Source organism: Temnothorax longispinosus, unplaced genomic scaffold, assembly GCF_030848805.1.
Source record: "Temnothorax longispinosus isolate EJ_2023e unplaced genomic scaffold, Tlon_JGU_v1 HiC_scaffold_629, whole genome shotgun sequence".
NCBI classification, from domain to species: Eukaryota; Metazoa; Arthropoda; class Insecta; order Hymenoptera; family Formicidae; genus Temnothorax; species Temnothorax longispinosus.
The window spans coordinates 1-6,089 of record NW_027270483.1 but is presented as its reverse complement, the minus strand read 5'-3'; the positions used below and the strand labels follow the sequence as shown (position 1 = coordinate 6,089).

Genomic DNA, 6,089 nt, shown 5'->3' with positions numbered 1-6,089 from the left:
CAGCAAACCGTGCTGCTAGAAAATAAGCTTAATGAGGACGCAGTGGACAAGAATCTGCTGCACATTCATGATTGGATCTGTTGGCATATCGCCGATATTCTGCTAGCATTAGGCTGTTAGGGATAATTTTTCTACAGCAAAGCGAGTAAATTTGGCAAGTTGGAAAAATGGTTGTTCATCTTTGTATTTATCAATGTAACGAATAGACGAGTAAAGCACAAATATGCGCGCTAATACGAGAATAACATTATGCGAGCCACGGTGGGCTATGTCAAACTACGCAGCCACAATAATGTGAATGCGTATAATGTATGTAATAATAAGGTATAAATCCTTATAAATATTCCTTTATATATTAGCGATATGTAATGTTACTTTGTAGGTATTATGCCTTCCCAAACATTCTCTCGTTGTTTATTGCGGCGAATCGTCTTTTCACTGTAATGCAAGAATCTCTCTTAATAATCTCTTCAATAGTTATTGAACTATTTTTACTTTTATATCATGTATTATAATACACACATTCAAAGATTACCTTTTGCTTCACATAATATATTCTTTTCGAGCTCACGTTCTTGTCTAGCTTTGGCAAGTTTCACACCCAATGCACCTGTAACTAATCTAGCTAAGGCGGCGAATGTTTCCGACTACTTTTCGACATCTATTGCGTTCATGCGTCGATTGCGTGTTATTTAAAATTTTTGTAATTACATTAAAAATGGTCAGATATAGGCCAAAACGTTTGTAAATTAATTGTTTATTAAATATCTTAACAGGAACATTTTGTTACGGTTTTGCGCCCGATTTTTTGTACGTTTTGATTTGTAATTAATTGAGCCTTTCAAGATTATTATTAAAAAATGTCATATGCCATATTGTATATAATTTTATCTTTAGTTTTTTATTTACCTATCAACGATTTTCCGTATCTAAAAAGTACCATTTCGACCCTCCTAAATAATTCAACTTTTTTGAAGATATCAATCTGCACTATTTAAAAATTAAACATTTTTAAAGAAATCCATCTTTTTCCTTTATTTTTATTCAAAGTTCATTAAAATAAAATATTAAATAAACAATGTTTATCAAAATGACTATAAAATCGTCAACTACAATGTAGACAGATGTTTTGTGAACTATTCAGATTTTTTTAAATACTTTAAGGTAGAGAAAATAACGTCGGATGCGACAGACGCACGTATGCATTGCGAAGGTAAAAAAAAAACGTATGCAGGTGGAGGGTTAAGCAGTAATTGGATATTTGTTTAAGTTGAAATAAATTTTATTACTTCCAAATGCAAGTAAATCCAACAAATAAATTTGTTAAGCTCTTGGGTCATGTTAGATCGTAACGTCAGAGGCGAGAAATGACACACTGAGAATTCTTACGTGTTATTTTAAAATAAAAAGATATTTGGATAAAAAAAAAATTACTTTAGACCGTTTTATAAAATGTTCAGAAAACTATCCTTTTCCCTCGAAAGTTAATAAATAGCCGTAAAATGAATGTGATACGAAACCTAGTCATGCGCTGCTCAATAAGCTTGCATGACTAGGCTTTGTATCATATTCATTTTACAGCTGTTTATTAACTGTCAAGGGAAAAGAGTAGTTTTCAGAACATTTTACAAGTGTATTAAAGCGATCTGAAGTGTTCTTTTACTTAAATATTTTTATTTAAAAATAGCACGCAAAGATTCTCAGCGTGTCATTTCTGATGTCACGATCTAACATGGTCGCAGCGAGCACTTAGGAGCCTTAAGCCGTTGAAAGTATGTAAAATCAAGAAATTGAATTTCTAGAGTTAATCAAAATAAATTAAATTAAATCAAATTAAGATGACATAAAAGTTACTTGTTATATATAAAAATATTATACGAAAATATGATATTCACCTCTGTGATTTACAAAACTGATAACATTTGTTTAAATATATGTAATAATGTAGTACTTGACAGAGTTAATTACGTGTCTTCAGACATGCATCACAATCTAAGCGATATTATCTATTTTCTATCTGTCACAACAACTCATTGTAACACAGAGGAGATTTAGAGATATCACTGATTATATCTCTCACTTATACACAGAAGCTATAAATTTCTCTATTTAAATTACTACAATCTGAGAATACGTTCGTTTTGGGGGATGATCAAAGTTGCTTCAGCTTGAGCGATCTAAACTCAAAACAAGCTATGCTCAGAAGCCTTCTTCTTCCAGTTTTCTCTTTCCAAAAGAATTTTGCGACTCTGTAACTTGGTTCCACTTGACGTGCCATATCTATTAGGCAGAGCAATTTCTTAATACACCGATGAATACACTGAAATGATAAAATACATGATGATAAAATATATAATAAAATATATATTATAAAAATATATACAATGATATCTATAACAAAATATTTGCCCTACGTGTCATATACGCTAGATAATATCACATATATTGTCCGATGTCTGAATAAGGAAAATAAGGATTTTAATAACTTAACCGTTTCCCTTGAAGCTTTGCATTTAAGAAAGCCATTTCTGAGACGAGATCAACTTCTTCCAACATGTTTAACAGATGATCAGGGGTTGATAAATTAGGCACATGAAAGCAGATATTAAATGCTGAAAATAATTCAACATCATCTACTTGTCTGCAAAAAGAAATATATTATTTTGTAATTTAAATAAATTATATGTATGTTTTTTAATAATTTTACTTCCTGAAAAAAAGTTCTTGTTTTACCTGCTAGTAGAAAGGCACAGAATCAACAGTTTGCAACCACGCGACTCGCTGATTTAATGCGATGTCCGATTACCTAAAATATATATAGATAACATAATACATATTAATAGTTATGTTTATAAAACATTTGTAATAATTTATAATAATTTATATATAACAATTTGTAATAATTTATAATAATTTATAATAATTTTTATAATAATTTGTAACAATTTCTAATAATTTCTAATAATTTTATATTTGTCGGAATATACCAGGAAGATTTTCTTTAATTTCTCTCTTTTACACTTATATTAAATTTACTTTTACCTATTTACTTCCTTATGTATCAATTAATATCTTACCTTTCAATCACTAGCTGTCATTCTTATTACTTATTTGACACTTCGTATACATGATCCGTATCAAGAGACACATGAGTGTCTCGCGCCAAGTACACGCGGAGCGAGACCGACCGTGACTCTTTTACGCGACGCGACGGGTTGCGAGTACCCGAGATGTTGAGATCTCGATAACGAGTGAACGGATCAAGTTCTAAGTAGGCTTGATCGATAGCTTGGGGTCCAATTAGGGGGGGGTTTCTCTCATAATATTCCGCTACGTGCCCTACGAGCGGAGATATTGCGACGCAAAGTCCAAATGTGAAAATTTATTTTTAAGATACTCCTCCTCCTCCTCCTCCTCCTCCTAACGCCGACGTCTCAATATTATTATGATTATCAGAGAAACGTCCCTTTTACTTTTTCGACGCTGGCGGCGCAGGTATCGCCAGTTTCGATATCGCGCGCGTATTTCGAAATTAGGTCGATAGACTTATCGGTCAGGAGGAAGATTTCTATTTAGGTAAATTAGGTAATATATAATATATATTGAGTCAACGGAAAAGAAGGTTCTCTACGCTTGGCAGAAAGTGCCGCTAGGGAATTTTTAAGTCGATTCTTATGAATCAAGCTTGAATTCGATGTCTAGGTATCCCAGGTTGCCGATGACGAGGTCCAGATAGTGCGCTTCATAGTTTTCGGTGTCCAGGTGTAATAATACGTTGAATTCGATGTCTACGTGTCCCAGGTTGCCGATGACGAGGTCCACATAGTGCGCTCCGTAGTTTTCGGTGTCTACGTGTATTAATACCTTGAATTCGATGTCCACGTGTCCCAGGTTGCCGATGACGGGATCCAGATAGTGCGCTTCATAGTTTTCGGTGTCCATGTGTAATCGTACGTTGAATTCGATGTCTAGGTGTCCCAGGTTGCCGATGACGAGGTCCACATAGTGCGCTCCGTAGTTTTCGGTGTCTACGTGTATTAATATCTTGAATTCGATGTCCACGTGTCCCAGGTTGCCGATGACGGGATCCAGATAGTGCGCTTCATAGTTTTCGGTGTCCAGGTGTAATCGTACGTTGAATTCGATGTCTAGGTGGCCCAGGTTGCCGATGACAAGGTCCACATAGTGCGCTCCGTAGTTTTCGGTGTCTACGTGTATTAATACCTTGAATTCGATGTCTAGGTGTCCCAGGTTGCCGATGACGGGATCCAGATAGTGCGCTTCATAGTTTTCGGTGTCCAGGTGTAATTGTACGTTGAATTTGATGTCTACGTGTCCCAGGTTGCCGATGACGAGGTCCACATAGTGCGCTCCGTAGTTTTCGGTGTCTACGTGTATTAATATCTTGAATTCGATGTCCACGTGTCCCAGGTTGCCGATGACGGGATCCAGATAGTGCGCTTCATAGTTTTCGGTGTCCAGGTGTAATCGTACGTTGAATTCGATGTCTAGGTGGCCCAGGTTGCCGATGACGAGGTCCACATAGTGCGCTTCGTAGTTTTCGGTGTCTACGTGTATTAATACCTTGAATTTGATGTCCACGTGTCCCAGGTTGCTGATGACGGGATCCAGATAGTGCGCTTCATAGTTTTCGGTGTCCAGGTGTAATTGTACGTTGAATTCGATGTCTAGGTGTCCCAGGTTGGCGATGACGAGGTCCACATAGTGCGCTTCGTAGTTTTCAGTGTCCAGGTGTAATAATACGTTGAATGCAATGTCTAGGTGTCCCAGGTTGCCGATGACAATGTCTAGATAGTGCGCTCCGTAGTTTTCGGTGTCTACGTGTATTAATACCTTGAATTCGATGTCTAGGTGTCCCAGGTTGCCGATGACGAGGTCCACACATAGTGCGCTTTGTAGTTGTCGGTGTCTACGTGTATTAATATCTTGAAATTGATGTCTAGGTGTCTCAGGTGTCATAGTGCGCTTTGTAGTTTTTGGTGTCTAGGTGTATTAATAACTTTAAATCTGAATGTAGGACACGTAGATATCGAATTCGAGGTATTAATACACGTAGACACCGAAAACTACGGAGCGCACTATGTGAACCTCGTCATCGGCAACCTGGAACACCTAGACATCGAATTCAAGCTTGATTCATAAGAATCGACTTAAAAATTCCCTAGCGGCAGAATCAAGAGACACGGTAGTGTCTCGCGCCAAGTACACGCGGAGCGAGACCGACCGTGACTCTTTTACGCGACGCGACGGGTTGCGAGTACCCGAGATGTTGAGATCTCAATAACGAGTGAACGGATCAAGTTCTAAGTAGGCTTGATGGATAGCTTAAGGTCCAATTAGGGGGGGGGGGGGTTTCTCTTATAATATCCCGTTCCGTGCCCTACGAGCGGAGATATTGCGACGCAAAGTCCAAATGTGAAAATTTTTTATTAAGATACTTCTTCTTCTATCTACTTCTAACGCCGACGTCTTATATGACACTACAAAAAGGCGTGATATCCGTACAAAATTACCTTTTTCAAAAAAAAGGTAAAAAAATGCGCCAAGTACACGCATAGTAGTATATATGTATTATGTTGTTACCTCGAAAGAAACAAAGTGGTAGTATTATACCTCGAAATAACACCCTGTACATATTGTTTATACAATGCGTAATACTACAAAAAGGCGTGATATCTGTACAAAATTACCTTTTTTAAAAAAAAGGTAAAGAAAGGCGCCAAGTACACGCATAGTAGTGTATATGTTGTTACCTCGAAAAAAAAAAACAGTGGTAGTATTATACCTTAAAAAAATCTAAGTGACAAGTGGTAGACGAAATCTTTGTATCTTGAAAAATCTCGAAAAAACTTAAACAGTAGTATCTTCACCTCGAAAAAAAAACAAAGTAGTAGTATTATACCTCGAAAAAACCTAAGTAACAAGTGGTGGACGTAATCTTTGTATCTCCAAAAATCTCGAAAAACCTAAGCAGTATTATTTTTATTTCCAAAAAATTATTACTCAAGTGATACACATCACAAAATTACGTTACCTTATCAAAAAATGAGTCGCGCTTCAAGTGATCC

General features: G+C 36.5%; 1 long non-coding RNA gene across 1 annotated transcript; it reads right to left on the bottom strand.

Moving 5' to 3' along the window:
* Window positions 1-1,139: 1,139 nt before the first annotated feature.
* Window positions 1,140-3,702, bottom strand: LOC139824873 (uncharacterized). Its single transcript, XR_011735331.1, has 3 exons — window positions 3,078-3,702; window positions 2,734-2,806; window positions 1,140-2,641 (listed from the first exon to the last, which is right to left on the bottom strand). It is a non-coding gene; the product is annotated as an uncharacterized lncRNA (long non-coding RNA).
* Between the last annotated feature and the right edge of the window lie 2,387 nt (window positions 3,703-6,089).